We start from the raw sequence: 19014 nt of genomic DNA on the forward strand, positions 1-19014 counted from the left end.
TGTCACATTACCCCTGATTATCCTTTATTTATTATTTACCCCTGTATAGTCAGTGGTCTTCATCTTACTTCATACGTGTCATGGTTATGCAACTAAGTAAATACACTTTACACAACCTTGCCATCTCTTGGAAAAATATAAATAACAATACCCTGAATACTTCCGGGTGAAATGCTACAACGGTATATCCGTGTGCTTACGGATCCTTCTGTAAACGTTAAGACATACCACACGGCATCTTCAAGGCGCCGTTGCTAGGAACTAACCACTCCTAGTGGCGACGCTAAGAAATGCCAACAAGCACTTCTGACGGCATTGCCGGGGATGAAACTAGGTGTAAAGTTATTTACTAAAGTACATAAACATGGCAATGTAAGTAAGAGGTAGCTACTGCTTATACAGGCTAATGTGTTTATCTTTTTTTTCTCCTGATTGGATGAAAACAGGGTAGTGTATGTCTGGTTTCTCTTTGCCGACAAACTTTGTTTACAATCCCGAGAAGCTCGTGAGAAGGGTCCGACCTCGTGTCGTCCCTCCTCCGATCTCGCAGTCGACAAGCGAGCCAGCTTCCCAAGCACCATCAGCAATCACCAAACCCATGGCTGAGAGGACTCTCCGCGACTTCTCCTTCCCCTCAACTGCCAATGTGGCAACTGGACCCAACGTTGACATTGGGGATGTGAACTTTGAGCTGAAGTCCAGCCTCATTAACATGGTGCAGGCTAGCCCATTTTGTGGCAAGCCGAATGAGGATGCTAACACTCATCTCCAGAATTTCGTTGAGCTTTGCAAGACCGTAATCATACGGGGCGTTACGGCTGACGCCATCAGGCTCCGCCTGTTTCCTTTCTCCCTCCTAGGGAAAGTGAAACAATAGTTTTATCAGAACAAGGAAGCCGTCAGCACGTGGGACAAGTGTTCCATGGCGTTCCTCGCTAAATTCTTCCTATTTGGCAAAACCAATGCCCTACATGGAAGAATTTCAAGTTTCCAGTAGACGGGGATGGAATCCATCCCAGAAGCTTGGGAGAGATTGTAAGAATACATACTCTCCTATCCTCATCATGGGATGGACGAGTGGCTCGTGCTCCAAAGCTTCTACAACGGGCTAACGACAACATCCAGAGGCCACCTTCATGTTGCTGCTGGAGGTCTTGTTGACGGTCATTAACGACCAATTTTGACCGTCAACTCCTGCACAAAAGGGAACCACAAAGTGGAATAAATGCTAGCATAGGGTTTATTTATTAACAAATTCCACATATCGTGCTTGAGAATGCGTGCAGGTGGTTTTGAACTAATTTCGCAGGTTTCAAGTACACTTTGGCCCTACATAAATTGCAGAAATTATCAGAGCACCGATTCAAGCTCAAATGGACCAAGTGTAGCCCAAGAACCCAATTCAGACCACTCAAGATAGGCCAAGCCCAACTGGGTTAAGACAAGGAGGCCCAGGACAGCCTGCTTGACGAAGCTGGGGGCGGTTGGCCCACCTGGCAGGCCGACCGACCTACTGGTCGGCCGACCAGGCCCATGGACCCCACTGCCTCAGCTTCGACATGTGGCGCCTCCCTACTGGTTGCTTAAGTCGGTTCCAAGTGCTTCAGCCTGTGGCTCCCTCCTATAAATACAAGGGGAGGGGGTAGAGGAATGGATACACACACACACCACACCCAACTCAACTCACCTTCTCTCTTGGAGCTTGAGGCCTTCATCCTAGATGCTTAGGTAGACTAGGAGGTGTAGAAGAAGAGGAGGAGAGTGAGGAGGAGTCGGGAAGTGCCGGGTCTGTCAGCACTCTTCTCCGCTTGTACCTCGACGGATGCTTATTTGGTTGTAAGTGTTCGAGACTTTCTTTGTTTGTTTATTTGGAATTAGAGTTTATATCATAAGTTATCATCTCTGCCTTATATTAGTTGATGTGTATGCTAGCGAGTAGCATTTGATCTTAGCTTAAGAACCCGGATAGAAAAGGGTAGTCTTGGCCAGGGATAAGGTTAGTAGGGAAAGACATAGACGTGGTGTCTAGGTTGGACTATACCACTCAGTTGTCTGATAGTCCCATGGTTTGTAGAGGTAGCCGGCAGGTGGTGACAGCCCAGTTCGAGCCTTTTAATAATCGTCCACATTCGGATATCAGATAGAGCACATATCGGAACTACCGGTTTGCATAAGTCGGTCGATACCTTTAGCTCGAAGTATAACGGCGACGTGATCTCTTCTTCTAGGCATAGATTCTAGATATAGAAAGTCCTCTCTTCTGTCTTCTCCACACCGGCGCGTGTGTCCTTGGATGAGCCTGAACCTGTAGATAGCGTACTCACGTTCCTCAGTGGATACGATACCCTAGAATACTCTTGTGTGAAAGCTACAGCGGTATCCTTGCACTTGCGAATTTTATTCGTGACGTTGCAAAATACCAACAAGCTTTCCGGCGCCGTCGCCGAGGAACAGTAGCTACATTATCTACAGACTTAGTCGTCCTCGTATGTTCTTTATTCTTTTTCCTTGATTCTACCTCAGCCCCCGCTACCCATGGAGCAACTATCCCTTTTACAGCTCTCTTCACCCAAGAGCGAGTTCTACGAGCCAGCACCCTCTGCTGACCCAATTCTTTCTACAAGCTATGAACTCGACTCAGGCTACATAGCCTTTGTTCAGGAAAATTCCTTTTCAGTAAGGGATTGTGAAATTCCCTACCATCATCTGTGTGAGTTCGAGCAAGTATGTTCATGCAAGAAAATTTCGGGCATGACACACGAAACTCTTAAATGGAAATTGTTTCCTTTTTCCCTTTCGGGAGAAGCGAAGCAACGGTACATTCGTGTCATAGGCGGTGTGAATGGAAGTTGGATTGAACTTCGAGACAGATTCTGTTCTACATTCTTTCCGCTTTCATGAATATGTGCCTTACGAATGGAAATTTTAACTTTCCGTCAGAATGATAAGGAATTAATCGGTGTAGCTTGGGCTAGATTTACCTTATTGGTAAAATCAGGCCCAGATTTGTCATTACCTGAGCATTTATTGCTCCAGCATTTTTATGCGGGTCTTGACAAGGAGTCTGCACACCATCTCGATCTTACCTCTGGAGGATCTTTCGCTCATCTTACCCCAAACGAAGGTAGGGAAGTCCTTGATAAAATCTTGGATAGAACCTCTTTTATTTGTATCCACGAGCCAGTCCCCACAGAGCCCGAGATGCGTCAAGCGGAGCCTTCAGAATTCGAATTGGAATCCCCTGAAAGCCAATCAGTAGATTCAATCTATGAGACTGCCCCTGAACATAAATCCGAAACATGTCAACCTCCCATTGCTGGATGTGATGCATGTACCAACTTACGCCCGCTACATCAAGGACATCATCAACAACAAGCGACCGCTGCCCACAATGGAGGTTGTTAAGCTTATGGAGGAATGTAGCGCTGCTATACTCAACCAACCTCCAAAGATGAAAGAAGACCTGGGATGCCTAATGATCAATTGCTCGATTGGCACTCAACACTTCGGTAATGCCTTGTGTGACCTTGGGGCTAGCGTCAGCGTAATGCCCAAGGTTGTCTTCGATAAACTCAACTTCACGCATCTGACGTCGACACCGATGCACCTCCAGCTAGCAGACTCTTCAATCCGCTATCCAAAGGGAATCGCTGAAGACATCCCAGTCAGAGTACGAGACTACTTTATCCCAGTTGATTTCGTAGTGCTCGACATGGAGATATCAAAAGAGACACCGCTCACCCTTGGGCGGCCATTCTTGAGCACTGCCGGAGCACACATCAATGTGGGAGTTGGAGAAATCTGCTTCAACATCAATGAGAAAGAAGAAAAATTCCAGTTCTGGCCCAAGAAGGAACAATGCTCAATGGTCAACATCAAATCCGGGCCAAGCACACAAGAAAAAGCCAAAATAACATCCCCACTATCAAGACCTACGACCACACGATCCAAGAAAAGATGTGCAAAGAAAGTGTGGCGTAAGGTCGCAAGCTTGTCCTCGTCCAATTCTCCAGGATGAGCCAAGCAGTGGTAAACACAGCAGGAGAAAGGTCCCGCTCATCAGACTCAAAACGACGAGCCCTTGCCGAAGGTAAATCGGTACGTATCTCATATTTACTTTCCATCATTTTACTTTTCTCAACTTTTTTGATTTTTCCCACTGCATATTTGAATTTTCAAAACACCCCTGCATGCTAGAAAGTTCTCTAGCACTTTTTTGTTTTTTCACATAAATCCAAAAATATTTCTGAGCATGAAAATCCTTTGGAAAATAATTTTGAACATCTTTTCAAAGCAAAGTTTGGCCGGCACCAAAGTTTTAAAAGTTTTTGACCGTTAGAGGGGCAGTGGACCCTGCCTGTCAGCAAGGGGGGGGGCACCTAGGGTTCGGCCGAACCCTAGGGTTTGCCGGCCCCCTGCCAACGGCTAGTGGGCCCAGCCTTTTCCAATGGTCACTAGCCGTTGTGCCTGGCCTCTCCCAACGGTACTCGGCCATTTTCCCTTTAAATAGAGGCCGAGGAGTGAGTTTTGAGCTCTCACACCCAACTCTCATTCACTCACTCCCTCTCAAACTCTCTCAAACTTTGCTCTCGGGTTTTCATTGGATTTTTGCTCAAGATATGAATTCAAGAGACCTCTCTCTCTCTCATTTCTTTGCTGCAAGAAAAGAAGGAGCAACTCACGGGTAAGAACATTCGATTAGGTTTCACTAACATAACCCGTTACGAGTTGCATGAGTTTTGTCCATCATGAAAGGGGACAGAAGGTCTCCGGCGCATTCAAGAAGATGACGGGTGGAAGTTCATCCCGTCCTCGGGGTGGCTCAAGCTCGTACACACCCGAACCTACACCTACACCAAGCACGATGGACTATGAAGAAGAAGAACAATATGATGAGATGCAAGCCGAACCGCAAGCCGAGGTCATAGAGATTGATGCGGAAGATGCACTGTGCCTCGACTTGCGAGATGATCATGAACAAGGCTATGCCATCCTCAAGAACAGAAGCTTCGTCCACACTCAAGCATTCGATCCGGACCTCCTCATCAGAATAGGTATGTACGAAGACTTCTCTAATGTTTGGTACGAAATTGGATGGGATAACTTTGTTCCCATTGAGGAGTATGGTTCTCGACTCCTCACCATCTAATTTCTTTGCACTCTTCGGGAGGTGGAAAACAGGGTTTACTTTCGACTTTTCAGGAAAGAATATTTGCTTTCTTGGAAGACTTTTACCGGACACCTCGATTTCAACAAACGCTGGCCAATTTCTCTCGACCAAGCTTGCCGAGGTTTTAATCATCATGAGTTTTGGGGCCGGATTTCAGGTCAAGTTGTCCAAGGGAAGTTCGCACCTCGGTGTGACGACATTCATAATCCAACTCTTCAGTTGATGCACAAGTGGTTAACCATCACTCTCTTTCCAAGTGATGATGTCTGTCCCGTGCGCAACGATGAGTTACTCATTCTTTATGCCATGGTCAACAAGATCAAAATCTCCCCCGTGCAAACTTTGGTTAAACAATGGCTTTTGAATTTCAAGATGACGGGTCCTATTGAGTGCACTTCTTTGATTACTCGTATCGCTACACGTATCGGTGTCTTAGAGGGGAATTTTGTTCGTTTCATTGAAGGCGACCATGCGTATATCGACAAGGCTTATTTGATCCATGGTCACACACTCAAGAAAGGCCTGAATGACTCTTTGATTTTCTTTTACTTGGGCTATACAAATGAGATTCCGCTGCCCAATGCGGAATTCCATTTGTATAATTGCCATTCGCTAACCATCCCTCTCGTTCCACGAGAAGGGGGTCGTAGGCATAGATCTTCTGGTTTGCCTGTCAAGATGACAAGAAGCAAGACTAGAAGGGAGACAGAGCCGACACGACCGCCTCAGCAGCCACATCACTCATATCAGCATGAGGCCGGTGGTTCGTCATGGCACAATGCCGGCACTGAGGAGTGGACACGGCAGGCACCAGGCAGCCGGTCCACCAGTTCCAGCTCCGGTGGAGCCCCGAACCTCATCAGATGGACATCTTCGTCCCGAGGTTTCGGTGCCATCACCCAGTAGCTAGGTGAGCTGCGGGTGCAGGGTGACAACATACAAGAGACGCTGAACCAACACATCGACAATACCCAAGCATGGCAGCGTCACACCGGCGAAAGAATCCATGACATGGAGTAGTTGCAGTTGCAACGACAGGAGGAGTGGAGGGCATACTGCTGCTAGACGGGTTTCAACCCCGACCAGCCGTAGTGAGCCTGAAGCTAGCTTGGGGGAGGAACCCCACGAGAGGTAACTTGTATCATTTATCTTTACTGCTTTCATAACCTTGCAAGAAACCCATAAAAAATTGCAAAATCAGAAAATCCATAAAAATTTGCATAACAAAAAACAAATAAAAATTTGCAAAACTTTAGAAAACACCAAAAATATTTTCTTTTAATATGTGTAGTAAGCATGGAGCAAGTTTTCCTTGTTTAGATGATAAATAGTTGCTCTGTTAATTTCCTTCATATACTTAGTTATAACTTTATGCTCTACCTAGTTTTGGGTTTGGTGGCTTAAATTGTTCAAACCTTAAAACTTGAAACTTGTGGGTAGCAAAAAGCATGATCCAAATCTAGGTTGTTGTGAGCTATGATATGGTTAAGTAGAGTTGCTATGATCTTCTCTTATGTGATACTTGATATCGGGAGTATTTAATTTTTGAAAATAAAAAAAATAATAAAGTTCCTCGATGATATGAAATTGCTATCCAAAGCCATATGTTATTTTTCATTGCAAAACCTTCCACATATGCAACTTGCTATCTCATTGAGCTTTGTCAAATTGTTGTGACCCTTAGTGAAATTCATTTCATACTCCCATGATCAAGATCACATACACATTTCCACCACATGATGTGCTTCTACACTAAAAGTAAGCAAAATTCCATCCATCCACAAAATAAAAACTCCAAGTCCATGTATGACACCTCTAAAGGGCGTACCCAGTGCCGTAGGCTTCCCCCACTGTGTGGGGTCTGGGGAAGGGTTGTTTTTAAGCCCCAAGCCTTACCCACACAAATGTGCCGAGGCTGGGGCTCGAACCCGGGACCTTCCGGTTACAGACGGCAGGCTCTACCGCTGCACCAGGCCCACCCTTCCATGTATGACACCTCTCTCTCAAAAATATATCAAGGATATGGGGCTATGAGAAAATAAAAGATGCATACCCAAAGAAGGTATGCCACATGCTTCGACATGTCAAAGAAAAAAGAGAGAAAATAAAAAGATGCATACCCAAAGAATGTATGCCACATGCTTAGGCATGTCAAAAAAAAGAATGAAAGATAGCCCCTTATCCAAAAAGAAAGAAAAAGAGAGATGGTGCATACAAAGGAGTTCATACACCATCCACCAAAAATATCCACACACTTGCACATCTTGATCAAGATTTATGACTTGTTTCTCCTTTGGATCTGGTCTTTGACTTAGCAAAATATGAGAAGCAGGTATGTCTTCAAATCCTCCATACCTACAGCTCCACAAAAACAGCCATTAGAGATAGGTTGAGGAAGAAAGGCAAAATAAAAAGCCTTGGTGAGGAATTATACACAATGAACGATCTGAGAGATCATCCGAGGAACTTTACAAATTTCTTTCAAAAACTTTACAAAACCTCCGGATTGACGGTTGAACTAAAGAGAAAGAAATATAAGCACTCTATGATACCGTTCTGACTCTCAACCGCCAAAGATGAGGTGAAGCTATATGCTCCACAGGAGTAAGGTAAGAGATAAGAACAAAATGCCAACTTATTCAAAATTAAGGTAAGAAGCAGTCAGTTGTGCCTAAGTATGAGTTGGAAATTCAACATTGTAGCAACTCCTGATCAACAACGAGCGCCTTGTTTTGCTCAAGGACGAGCAAAAAGGCTAGCTTGGGGGTATTGTTGATGGTCGTTAAGTGCAAAATATGACCGTCAACTATGCTCATTAAAGAAGGGAAACTATACCTCTTACTCGCATATTTGTATCACTAACCTAGCTCCACAGTTGTTTTCGAGAATTTATGTTTTCAGGAGCACAAGTCCGGAATAAGACGAAAACACGGCGAATACGCAGATAGAAGCCACAGACGATCGTATCCTGCGTAACATGAGCAAAGGAGTCCCACAAACCAGACCAAACCGACCAACCAAGCCCCGGCACCGACCATCTGACATCAGGACCCACCAGGCAGTGTACTAGAGAAAGTCGGTGGCAAATGGTGCCAAGGGGGTGTAACACCCTAATTTAAATTTCAATATTTAATAATAAATTTATTTGGCTTTATTTATATTTCTAGGATTTAATGATCTTATCCTTGCATTTATAATTTATTTTTGCTTCATAAATTAATTAAAATTTATCTTAGGTTCAACTTGTTTGTGCATTCATGCTGGTGCATAGTTTTCATTTTGTTTGAGTGCTAGGGTTTTGAATTCAAATCTGAATTTGAATTCAAATAGATTTGAGTGGTGTTTGAAATAGAAAAGGATAGGACATAGAAAACCCAACCCTTTAGCAATCCAACCCAGGCAACCTAGTAGCCCAGTTAGCCGGCCCAACCCGCACCCCGTTCCCCCTCTTCTCCCCGCGGCCCACACTCCCGTGCTCGGCCCAACCAGCCGCCAGGGCTCCCGCACGACGCGCTCCCCGCCCCTGCCAGTGGCCCCCTCAAACCAGTCGCACCACGCGCGCGCTCCTTAGACTTGCCGAGCAGTCCCACTTGGCAGCTTCCCGAGCGAGCTGACGCGCAGCACACCGGACCCAGCAGCCCCACGGTCAGCAACGCAATTAGCAGCGCGCACTTCCCCCTGTTTCCCCGGACCCACCTGCCAGCCTCCACCCACACACCCAGCGCGCACTCGCCGCGGAGTCGCTCGTACCCCCCTGCATCTCGCTGACAGCACCGGGCCCACACGCCAGTGTCACCACGCGCCACCGCGTTGCGCCCGCGCTCGCCCATTGCTCCCCCTGACTGTTCGGCCCCACCCCGCTAGCAACACACCGCGCCAGCGCTTGCTCTCCCACCGACAGTCCGTCCCCACCGGTCAGCTTCGCCCTCCTCCTCCTGCGTCCTCCGCTCGCGCAACAGAAATCGGCCGGGAATCTCGCCGTGAATTGTTCCCTGGGCACGCACGCCCAAGATCACCTCTGCCGCCCTATAAATATCCCCGTTGCCTCGCCGAGCTCGCCCTCACCTCCGCTGCCCTAAATCCTAGCCCAGCGCCAGCCGCACTCCCGCAGTTGGAGCAGAGGACGCCGCGCCGCCGCGGACCTGCTGCTCCGCTGCTCCTCCACCACCACAAACCGCCGTAGAAGCTTCGCCATGGGACCAAGAACCTCGCCAGACCCTTCTTCCCTGACTCCAGCTCGTGTGTGCGCCGAATTTGCGACAGGAACCGACGTCGGTGAGAAGCTCTGCCACTCGATTTCTCGCTGCCGGTGGCCCCTGGCCCGTCCTGACCCCCGTAGCACCTCCGCAGGAACTCCACGCGATGAATCACGGGATCCAGGAACCCGGAGCACCAACGCGGCGATCCCCTCCGTGACTTCCGCCACGACCCGCCACCCGGATCCCGCCGCCGGCCTTTCTGCGCTGCGACTCCACCCACAACCGGCCCTCGGTGAGACACACCCCGATCTCCCCTCTCTTCTGCGCTAGTTCTCGTAGCCTGTAGGCCACTGCACTGGCCAGAACGCCGTGCGCCGGTGAGCTTCGCTGCGCATACCCGCCGCCGCAGCTGCCAGTGCAGCCACGGACCTCCTCGAGCCCAGCCAAGGCCGCCAGTGAATTACACATGCCGTGGCGGTGCTCCACGACCAAAACCTGGCTCGAATTGACCCCTGGAGCGCCGGATTGGCCAACTCTGGTGATCCCCCGCCGCGGAAGCCCCTGTTCCGGCGACCTGCGCCGCCGCCCGCACGCCCTTTCTTCCTGAGCCGCTTGTTGACGCTTCTTAAAACGCCAATTTACGTACCACAAGCGCACGGATCGTGTAGCTTTTCCCTTAGAGTAGTCCCCTTCCTCCATGTGTTGAATGAGATGGCCCATCTAGACAATCAAAACAAAAACAAAAACAAAAAAAATTTCTAGGAAAAAGGTTAGGTGTTAGTAACCAACAAAATTAATACAAAGTTAAACGTAGCAAAATCGCTTGTTCCCCGGCAACGGCGCCAGAAAAGCTTGTTGACGCTTCTTAAAACGCCAATTTACGTACCGCAAGCGCACGGATCGTGTAGCTTTTCCCTTAGAGTATTCCCCCAAGGTTTATCAATCCACGGAACAAGTGTATTACTATGCTTAACTAAGCACTAATGATGTTGGTGAAAGATCTATATTGAGTGTATGAGTGTGAAATAGATCTAATCTAACCAATCTAATCTAATCTAAACTAGTGAGCAACGATAGATGTGTGTACAAGATATGAAGAGCATTTGTCCATAGGGTCTAGGATCACTAGAGATGTAATCGCCAAGCAACGAAGAACGGATCTAATCTACCAAAGGTGTGTTCCAAGATCAAAACCTTTCCCTCCCGCATACTGTCACTACACGAGGATAATCGGTAACGAATCAACAAGAACACGATAGTTGATGTAATCTAAGTAAACCATGCAAGAGCAAAGCAAACCCAAAGCCAAGTCGCGAACTATTAGGCATCAAAGCATCATTAACAAGAATCGTGATAGATCAATCTCATAAAGGATTCGGAAATTACAACTCAAGATCTCCTTACAACCCCATGAACAAACGAGGACTTTACCCCATGAAGCTAAACGAAGCGTAGTCGATCATGGTGACGAAATCTCCGGCAAGGGATGGATCCCTTGCTGTCCTCCAACTTGCAGCGGCGCCGAGGGACGATGAAGCCTCCGGTGTCGCCTTTCTCTTGTGTCTACTCTAATGTATCTCTGGATGCTCTTCTTTGCGATCTCTGCGATCTCCTTCTGCGGTGCTCCCGCGATCCCCCCCTTTGACGGCGGCTTCGGGGTATTTATAGGAAGATATGGTCGGTGGTTTTGGTAAAACATAGATTAGGGTTGACGCATACTTCGCACTGAAGAAAACCGAGATTGATTCGACTCCGAAAAGGGCTAGGCCGGCCGGCCCAAGGACTCCAGACTGGCCGTCCTGGGCCTTTTTTGGCCCCTTTCAGTTCTATCTTTTGCGTGTTGAATCTTCCTTTTATTCCTCATCTTAGCCCAGTTGTAACCATGCGTCAAAACATCTCCAAAAATGTCCAAATTCCTGTCAAAATGCAACATGCTCCAAAATCCAGGACAAAATCGAAAACGGTCAAGTTCGGGTGCCAAGTGGCGGGTTAGTACATGAATCATCCCGAAGAATTTACCAAAACGACTCCTAATCATACAGTAAAATGGGTACTTAAGGAGCGCCAACACCGCTCGATCCAGATCCAAGAGCCTAGAATAGATCATACCGCTTCAGCCTGGACTTTTTGCTAAAGAGTCCCCAAACTCTTTTGAAATTAACCCGCAGTCCTGGTTAGTTCAAAAGAAATTCCAGTTTGACCCTATTTTTAGCACTTAGGCCCCTGCGCTTTTCTCAATTAGAACCTATCGTCCAGCCTTGGTGTTTTTGCGAGTTAGACCCAGATCTAAGGTTTAATTATGTTTTAGTCCCTGGTTTTTGCAGAAAACCCCTGGAAACTTAGTTTTTCTTATAGTTTAGCCCCTAGATCTTGTTTTAGGCCTAGTTTTCGCGTTCTAGCTCCGTTTTAGGCGTTCTTTATGTCCACGCGATCGTTGTAACGCGTAGAATAGTTCTAGCTTAGTTTTGTTTGCTGTTTTTTATGTATTGTTATACTGTTTCTTAGCTTTTGCCTTTGTTTGCATGTATGTGCATGTGCTGGACTTGTTTTGGCCTTGCGATCGTGAGTAGACGTTGAGCTACCGGAGGAACCCCAGTACCAGTACCCAGAGCAGCCACCACCTTCTGAGCAGTTTGAGCAGCAGGAACAGTTTGAGGAAGGCAAGTATAACATGAACAACACCCATCACCTTTAATTACAATCTCATACTGCATTTTAATACTGTATGCCTATAAGGACTTTACTAGCCACTTTATATCCTTTATATATATATATCCCTTGGGTTGCATTTTGGTTAGTTGTGCTAGGTTGCTGCGCTATAACACACTTGGTCCTTTTTAATTAATTTGATTAATGGTATATGCAACTTAATTCTGGGAGTGGCCCGTTTGAGTGGCTCACGTCTCATTAAAAACTGGTTTTGTTAGAAATATGGTTTAGGGGGCCAGCACGGTGCTTAGTGCTGGGTTGGCCACTCTCCATAAGGACCGGTTCATAGAGCGACAACCTGGGACAACAGCGCTACCACAAGACTGGAATGGGACGGTCTTGGCGTAATAATTAGGCCTTTCTGGTTTGGAGTAACTTACCTGCGGGGTAGGGGAGGTAAGCTTCTATGGACCTCGTACTGAGTGGCCTCGTCTGTGCTTGGTCTGTGCACCTATGTCTTGACGCCCACTAGACCTGCTCCATGGTCGCCGATCCACCCTCGCGGTTACTCCTTACCAACGAGATTCTTTGTAAAGGCCTCGTAGTGAGTTTGCTAGCCATCTCACCTAAGGAAGTGTGATGAACAACTAGCGTAGCTCACGACTTGTGGGTAAAGATGTGCAACCTCTGTAGAGTGTAAAACTAGTATACTAGCCGTGCTCACGGTCATGAGCGGCCCAGATCCTCCTTTTGATTAGTGGGGTTATCTTCCTTTGGTTAGGAGGGTTTCCCCGGGTGGTTGGTTTGGTTTGGTTCTCAGTAGTGTCATAAATTAATTCTGATTAATTACTATGTAACTGGGTTTATGGTAATTCATCCACTTGTAGTAAATAGCTTTAGTAAAATTTTGCCAAGATTAAAAGCTAATGCAGTTGAGTCAGCCAACCTTAGAGCCTCATAGTTTGTGTTATACTTGTTGAGTACAAGTTGTGTACTCACCCTTGCCCCCTCTACACTTTTTCCTCTTGTTCTTTTGGGGATACTCTACTGCTGCTCAGTTCCTGCCGACGCGAGGGAGTTCACCCGGAGCTACCAGGAGTACGAGGACTTCTAGGCGTTCGCCTCCCAGTCGACGTCCCTATGGTGCCCAGCTTCCGAGAGACTTCGTATATGTTTTACGCTTCCGCTGTATCAGACATTTTGTCATTAATGTAATAAATAGCATCCGTACTCGCTTTATTATATCTTTTTATGTGATATGTGCTGTGATATACTGTTCATTCTATTGTATATACGTGTGACTTGATCCTGGCACGTATATGATTACTCGGTCTATGTCCTTTTATAAACCGGGTGTTACAGAGTGGTATCAGAGCTATATCGACTGTAGGACGAAAGACTAGATAGAACTGGTCGAGTTTTAGGACTTCTCTCTATAAGCCTTGTCTGTTGAAACTATTTTGCTATTATATTCCTTGAATTCTAAGATTTTTACTCATCTTGCCTTGATTATCTCTATAGAATAGTTTCCGTAGATTCTGGCCTGGAGTAAATCATCTGACCATCATAGGTGTAAGCTAAATGACCCCTTTATAATAGCACGATAGAACATTCTGCGACACGTTGTGTTAATTGAGTTGTGTGTTAAACTCGGCTAAAGTGTAAAATTTGTATGTCTGTTATTGTGCAAATGTTTGATTTGGATCTTTGGTTGATTACATAGCTTAGTAGTTAAATTTGTTTAATGAAAATCAGTCCTAAGTTAAAGTTAATTAATTAATTAAACGAGTTAGATCGTTGGGGGTAAAACCATACACTCTGTTCCCTCTACCTTATCATGCCTTGGGCATCTGTCTTGCTTGTTGAGAAGAAGGATAGCGCGAAGAGAATGAGATAATCCAGGGATTCACCGATGAGGACGTCGGTTTCTGTAAGGGGGTAGGGATGTGACACCCCGGCCTACAGATAGTACGGGAGAATTTGAGGATTTCTCAGACAAGGTAGAAGAGTTATGCAGATCTGAGTTGAAGAAGTGCTTGAGAGTGCCAGAAGAACAAGCACCGTTGAAAGGGTTGGATGCGCAAGAAGATCTGACTTACAACGAGCACCCGGTGATAATTTTTGGAGACCTCTGAGAGAGTTATTCGGGACAAGAAGACAAAGATGTGCAGAATGCAATGGAGTCACCATACCGAGAAGATGAGCTGAGGAAGACCTATCTTGATCTCTTTGCTAGCCATCCCATCAGAATCTCGGGACGAGATTCCTGTAAGGGGGTAGGATTTGTAACACCCTAATTTAAATTTCATTATTTAATAATAAATTTATTTGGATTTATTTATTTTTCTAGGATTTAATTTGCTTAGCCTTGCATTTATAATTTATTTTTGCTTCATAAAGTAATTAAAATTTATCTTAGGTTCAACTTGTTTATGCATTCATGCTGGTGCATGGTTTTCATTTTGTTTGAGTGCTAGGGTTTTGAATTCAAATCTGAATTTGAATTCAAATAGATTTGAGTGGTATTTGAAATAGAAAAGGATAGGAAATAGAAAACCATCCCTTTAGCAATCCAACCCAGGCAACCCAGCAGCCCAGTTGGCCGGCCCAACCCGCACCCCGCTCCCCCTCTTCTCCCCGCGGCCCACACTCCCAGCCGCCAGGGCTCCCGCGCGACGCGCTCCGCGCCCCTGCCAGTGGCCCCCTCAAGCCAGTCGCACCACGCGCGCGCTCCTTAGACTTGCTGTTGGCGCTCCTTAAGTATCCATTTTATCCCCTGTTTAACTTTTGATAATGGCATGAATTTAATATCAAAATCACTAACCATCCAAACCTCGGCCCAATTATTGGTCATTTTCGCATTTGCACATATATTTTGGAGGTACTTCGTTTTTGCAGGTTTTTGACCAATTTTGGAGCATGAAATGACGAGGCCCACGATCACGCGATGACACGAAGAAAGATGAAGGCCAAAGCCCGAACAAAGGACCGAAGGCCATGATGATTAGAGGCCCATTCGTGCACATCCACCCTCCAATAAAGCCCAAAGGACAAAGCCCACAAGATAAGATCAAGATACTTTGGGGCTAAGCAAAGCAAAGAGAGATTTAAGGAAGGATTTTCCATCCTATCCTTTTCCTCGAAGAAATCTGGAAGATAACGACGTCTAATGGGGTGCAATCGTGAAAGGCATAAACTCTAGAAGACTCCAGGAGACTTGGGGAGAAAGGAGGACACGAGGCGGCGAAGAAATGGGCCAGGCCGGCCGGCCTGGGTCCATTGGGCCGGCCGGCCCAGCCCCTTTTTGAGGCGGATCGGCCTCCCCTTTGACCTAGGGTTCCCTGAGGCAATTTAAAGACCCCTCCCCAAGGTTCATGCAGAGATCAATTCGGGAGACGACGCCAAGGAGCAGAGAAGATAGAGGGACACCTCTCGGAGAGCCGAGGGTCGTGCTAGTTGTCTAGGGTTTGCCCTAGCCGACGTGGGAACCTTGCAAGGAAGACCACGTCGGAGTTCTGGAGCTAGGATCATCAAGATCAAGGTAGGGCCCCGGTTGTGATCTTGTGATGTACAATCATTCATGGTGAAGTTATTTGTGATTCCGAATGTTTAGCGACCATGTTCTCTCTTTCGATTTCGTTCTTTTCTTTGGGTTTTCTTCATCCTAGATCTATTATCGAGATAGATCGCTTAGCATGATCTTGTAGTCATGGTGGCTAGAGGTTCATGGCGGAACTACCAAAGGGGGTTCGACTTGCTTCAGGGTACTTTTGTCTAAAGGGGCGGCGTCGTGACAGGGCGTTGCCACTGAGTAGGTGGGGTATCGAGGGATCGGATTGGAGATTTTGAGTTTAAAGATGCTTTTCATTGAGATTCACATCTATCTTACTTTACTACATCTAGCTGGAACTACAACATATGCATGATCTAGGTGATCTAGATTGGTTATCTCTAACTTTCTCTTGCTACCTTCGGTGTTTGTCGTTTTTAGTAGATTAGATTCGTTTTCACCATCTCAACACAAAGGAATCTCTATGCTAGTAGATTGTTTCTTGTATCTTTGGTTCCGTGGATTGATAAACCTTGGGGGAATACTCTAAGGGAAAAGCTACACGAACCGTGCGCTTGCGGTATACAAATCGGGGGCGCTAAGGAGCGTCAACAAGCTTTTCTGGCGCCGTTGCCGGGGAACCATTGATTTAAGATCCAATCTTACATGCATTTGTAAATATTTCTTTTTCTTGATTTTTCTTTTTGACCTTTTTAGATCTCTTATTTTTCTGAGCTAACTAAAAAAATGGATCTATTCCACGAAAATCAATCTAATCTAGAGTTTTCTTTATTTTTTAGATCTTGTATATTCATCTTTTAGATCTGGTATATATTTTTCTTTTTCACTAACCCCTAACAGGAGATAGACGGGAGCCTCTCCAATAAACCCGAAAATTTTGTGGATGATCCAGAAAAAATTTACAGGCAATGGAGACGAGAAGCACGATCAAGGAAGCCGGAACTAGTAGATCCAAAAGTCGAAGCCGACGGTTCATCGTCTTCACCTCAAGCAACTCCACCGACAAGTCCAAAGGAGGCGCCACTTCACCAAGGGATGGCGCTACCGGAGCAGGAGCGTACGATCGGAGAGCTATGCACTCTGGACATTCGGGACTTGCCGATCCAAAATCTTGACAACATCGGAGTTCCATTTGAGATCAAGACTTCAATCATAAGGATGGTGCAAAGCTTGCCCTTCACTAGAAAAGAAGACGCTAATCTACATCTTCAAGCGTTCCTCCAACTAGGCCGCACCTTCGACATGCAAGGGATGACTCAAGATCAAATAAGAGCGAGGCTCTTTCCGTTCTCTCTACTTGGGAGAGCGTTGCAATGGTTTCATTCTCTACCACCGCGCACGGTGCAAAATTGGGAGTCCTTGATGAAAGAGTTCATGACGGAGTTCTACTCGCCAGGCAAGATCCAGATTCTACGCAACAAGATTGCAACATTCGCGCAAGCCCCGACGGAGACTATTGCGGAAGCCTATGAGCGCTTCAATGACTACATCCGCACCGTACCTCATCACAAGTTCTCAAGGGAGGATGTGGTCCAGAAGTTCTATCAAGGCCCCACTACTGCATCAAGGGGGATCATTGACGCATCGGCCGGAGGTTCTATCATTGAGCTCACGCCTACTCAAGTTTTCAAGCTATTCAAGAAGGTGGCAGACAATGACACATGGGCATCATCGGGGCGCCTACAACCAATCCAATCCGTGGGTGCCGCGAAGAGTGTATTGCAAGGGGAACGTGAAGAAGTGCTAGAAGGGAAGATCGACTCGCTCATGAGAAGGTTGGAGAAGATGGAAGTGGAAAAGAGAGAAGCCCAAGCTATTGATTTGAAGGCAGCCGATGCAAGGTCTACATGTAAAGAATGTGGAGAGTACGGCCATGTCCAAAAGAATTGCCCGGAGGAAGCCAAGATGCTCGACTACATGAAGAAGGGGGAATGGATTCCGCCACCCAACTTCCGCTACGGGCAAGGTAGACCCCAATTTAATGCAAGGTCTTCCATTCAAAACTCGGTGCCTCTTCGTATACAATTGAAGGACTTCATGGAGGAGCAAGGCAAGATCAACAAGGACACCGTCACCAAGTTCAAGGCTATGGACAAGATCTTGGAGAACATTGATGGCAAGGTGACGGAGGTCGGGAGCTCTAACCTTCAAGTACTCAACATGATGAAGATGCTAGAGACGCAAGTAGCCCAGCTCGCCGGACGCATATCTAGCAACGAATGAAAATTGCCTGGGCAACCTCAAAGTCCAGAGATAGCTAAGGCAATTCAAACTCGCTCGGGAAAGGAGACCGAAGAACCCGAACATGTAGCGGGAGCAAGGAAGCCTAAGCCAAGAGTTGAAGTGGAGACCATCATCAAGGAGAAGGCACCTACTCCTATGCCAGAGATAGTCACCGAAGAGCCGGAGTTTGAGCTAGATGATATAGACACCAAGATTCTACCGCCAAGGCCACGATACCGCAAAGGTAAACATGAAGATGAGCAATTCAACAAATTTGTTGACATGGTACGCAGGTTGAGCATCAACATGCCACTCTTGGATGCTCTACAAGTTCCGACGTATTCTCGCTACTTCAAAGACATCATGGGAAACAAGCGCGAGATACCGCCAAGCACTGTCAAACTAACCGAGGAGTGTAGCGCGGCAATCGCTAATGAAGCTCCTGAAAAGAAGAGGGACCTCGGATGTCCTACCATCCCGTGTTCCATTGGATCTCTTATGTTCGAAAGAGCGCTTTGTGATCTCGGTGCAAGTGTGAGCGTCATGCAAAGAATGTGTTCGAGAATCTACGCTTACCGGAGCCGGAGCCCACCACCATGTGCCTAGAGTTAGCGGACAATTCCGTTCGCTATCCTTTGGGAATCACCGAAGATGTGCCCGTGAAGATTGGAGAACACTTAGTCCTCATTGACTTTGTGATTCTCGATATGGGAGAAGGGAGCAAGGCGCCTCTCATACTTGGGAGGCCTTTCCTCAAAATCACAAGGGCGAACATCGACGTTGGCAAGGGGGGGATCCAATTCGACATCAATGGCACCACAAGCGAGTTCAAGTTTCGTCCACGCCTCGAGGTATACAACATGATCGTCGCATCACAGAGGAGAAGCCAACAAAAGAGGAGGAGCCGAACAAGAAGGAAGTGAAGAAGGAGATAGAAGTCGTCGCATCCATCGCGACAAAGAAGATCGCTGCACCCGTCAAGAAGAAAGCTAAAAGCCCGCCTGTGAAGACCAAAAAGACGACTAACCTAGAAGGCAAACCCACACCACAGATTGTGCGGAAGTGGGTACCCAAGACTGCAGCGCCATCACCGAGCGTTGGTCCGAAGTGAAGAAGAAGAAAGTCTAGCTATAGACTATAAACGAAGCGCTTTGCGGGAGGCAACCCGTTCGTCAGGTCAAGAATAAGCTGCCGGGAGGACA

At 46.8% G+C, this 19014-nt stretch overlaps 1 non-coding gene across 1 annotated transcript; it reads right to left on the reverse strand.

The window, feature by feature from the left end:
- Positions 1–964: 964 nt before the first annotated feature.
- Positions 965–1071, reverse strand: LOC120657751. Its single transcript, XR_005668291.1, has one exon. It is a non-coding gene; the product is annotated as a small nucleolar RNA R71 (small nucleolar RNA).
- Positions 1072–19014: the final 17943 nt, after the last annotated feature.

The sequence above is a fragment of the Panicum virgatum genome, chromosome 1N, assembly GCF_016808335.1.
Source record: "Panicum virgatum strain AP13 chromosome 1N, P.virgatum_v5, whole genome shotgun sequence".
NCBI classification, from domain to species: domain Eukaryota; kingdom Viridiplantae; phylum Streptophyta; class Magnoliopsida; order Poales; family Poaceae; genus Panicum; species Panicum virgatum.